The sequence below is a fragment of the Mus caroli genome, chromosome 12 (assembly GCF_900094665.2).
Source record: "Mus caroli chromosome 12, CAROLI_EIJ_v1.1, whole genome shotgun sequence".
Classification (NCBI taxonomy): domain Eukaryota; kingdom Metazoa; phylum Chordata; class Mammalia; order Rodentia; family Muridae; genus Mus; species Mus caroli.
Window position 1 is genome coordinate 89,747,400 of NC_034581.1, and position 3,099 is coordinate 89,750,498.

Below are 3,099 nucleotides of genomic sequence, written 5' to 3' on the forward strand. Positions count from 1 at the left end.
TCAGAACAGACAGAGATTTTATTTTTCTTTCTTATTGCACACGAACTTTAATTATTAATTCTGTAGTTATTCATTCTATCAAGAATGTTAAGGAAAGCTTTCTAAACGCAACTATTTCCTCTGTTAGCTGCACAAAGTCATCTGGAGGCACTTGTTCTTCATCCCTAGAGGACCCTATATAAAGCTTTACCTTTTTACATTCATTTTTTAATTCTGACTCCATAGTAGAGTCTCTCCAATACTTTTTTCTTTAATCTATATATGAGTAATTGTTTCTTCTTTGTTGTTGTAGCTCCTGTATCACTATAGACATATATTTGGTTCATAGTGCAATGATTTGAAATTCTTTACATCATGTTTGTTTTAAAATTGAGATTCGTCATTAATTGACAATAATACTCCATCATGAAAGTCTAATCATTAAGAGCATAGTTGTATAGTTTGACATTTGATAACCTGATGTATATATACCATCAAATCTGGCTGTTAATATTAAATAACTATTTGTCTAGTAATTGCTAAGTTTCCATATATGCTTTAAAAGGTAAATGGTAGCATCACAGAGTAAACAGTTAACAGGGAGCTTCACACATAGCAAATGCTTGCCAATTGTGAGAAGTGAGTACTGTTGCTAAAATGTGTGCCCTGTGTATATTGGTATGTTGTGCATCTAAACATATCAGGTTTCTGATGCTGACCTGGGTACAATTTCTCTGAATTCCTGAACTATAGTCATGATAATTAAGTATATCAATATTTTGTAGAATTGTAAGAGTCCAAATCGACCTCAATTTTGATGTGGTGCATTTTTCAACAGTCTACCTCTGACATGGTTTATTATGCTTAAAGAAACCCACCTCCTCTGAGCTCGAGGTACAGCCATTCTTACTGAATGTTCAGGTATTTACCTTGCAAACATTTGTCACAGGCATTAATATTTCTTCCCTACATCCTGCCCATCTGAACACTGAATAAAATTTGCATTTATTTACTATATGATTCCCAAAACAGTTTGGAAAATCATTTTTAGTTATTTTCACTTTGATGCACAGGGTTTGTCCTAGAAGAGGCATAAGAAATTCTGAATGGCATTCAATAGCAGGCTCAGAAGTCTGCTTCCTTGGTAACTCAGCTGATTCCGATCTCAATCACTTACATGCTACATCATTTAGTCAAATAACCTCACCTTTCTCTGCTATGATTTCTTCAAAAGTAAGTGGAATTCAATGCAGTATCTAAGTGTTCAGTGTGTTAAGTGACATAGAAAACATTATTAGAGAGGTAAGTTATAAGAAGGACTTCTAACATTGAAATATTTGCATGGATGCTGTTACTGCTCGCTCTGCAATACTACCACAAGTTAAACAGATGAGATTATTAGAAAAATGATTTGACTAAAGATCTGCATTCTAGTAAGTAATTTCATAGTTTAAAATAAAAGTTTGCCAGAAAAGAAAATGTTTTCATTGCTACTGAAATGCTAAACTATTACAGGGAAAATATACACTGCAACCCTTTAAGACTAACACACTGAGAAGTATGTTTTTGTTTTTTTTTTTTTTTTTAAGCATCTATTATCATTGTTACTGTTACTTATTTTACAATCTAGTTTGGAATCATAATAATATTATCACGTTTGCCTATTTGATGCATGTTTATTTAAATTCTTTGTTTGTTTGTTTTCAAGACATGGTTTCTCTGTGTAGCCCTGGCTGTCCTGGAACTCACTCTGTAGACCAGGTGGCCTCAAACTCAGAAATCTGCCTGCCTCTGCCTCCGGAGTGCCGGGATTAAAGGTGTGCACCACCATGCCAGGTCTTTAAATTCTTTTTTTTTTCTCTTTTTAACTGATGTTTCAAATTTTTTAATACATAAATACTGCTGTTCATCAAAACGACAATAGTAATTTTAGAAGTATTGATAGAGAATATGTAAGGACAATCCCCAAAACTCGAGCTATGAGGTTAATACATTTTCCTGGTCCATTAATTTGAAAACATAAAGAACCCTGTTCTAATAAAGAGTGATTTTCTCCTAATGGTGCTCAGGTGAGATCAAAGGGTACATATTGTAAATCTCATGTTTTATTAGTAGTAAAGAATTTTGGAAAAACTATAGCATCATGGCGAACTGGCATTTGTTTAGGGAAAGTCAAGAGAATGGCCCATCTCTGTTCACCCATCATACTAGGAACCTGAGACAAGTTCAGCATTGTCAGGATCAGGAGCAGTCCTCAGGAGGTCAGCATCTTCCACACCATCCTTGATTACTATCTTTCTGGTGAGTCATTCCAGCGGGCAAAATGGGTTGTCTTCACTCTGTGGAAAAACACAAACAGTTCCCCTGGATCTTATCAAAATAGGATCCAGGCCTTTCCACAGACCAGATAAGACATCCTTCCATTTCACCATTTCTTTTGGTCTATCTGGGTCTGAGCTATGTCGATCGGCTGCAGAGTGACCTTGCTCATCAAGATTCAAAAAATTAAGTGTGAAGAGTGCCATAGATACAGCTACTCTTGGCACTGAGGGCAGAGTCTCATCAACTCCCCCCTTTAGTTTTATAAAATAAGACTTGAGTTTACAGTGGGCACCTTCCACAATGCCTTGTCCTTGAGGATTATAAGGAAGGCCAGTCAAGTGAGTAACATCCATTTGATGACAAAATGGCTGAAATTTAGTAGAGGTATATGCTGTCCCATTATCAGTTTTAAGAATTGTGGGCTTGCCCCAAGCACTCCACGCTTCTAAACAGTGCTGAATAAAATGAGGGGCTTTCTCACCTGATAAAGGTGTAGCAAACATGACACCAGAGCAGGTGTCAATGGAAACATGTAAATATTGATTTCTTCCAAAGGAGGAAATATGAGTGACATCCATTTGCCAGACCTGTAATGGCCTGATGCCTCGGGGGGTTACCCCTACATGAGGAGTAGGCAGAAATTGACAACAGTTTTGACATTGGGTTACAATGTCACGAGCTTCCTTCCTGGTTAAAGTGAAACGGTGGTGTAATGTTTCAGCTGTCACATGGAAGGATTTATGAAACTCCCTTGCAGCCTCTGCCTGCGAGGACAGAGCAGCAGCCACGATTCTAGTG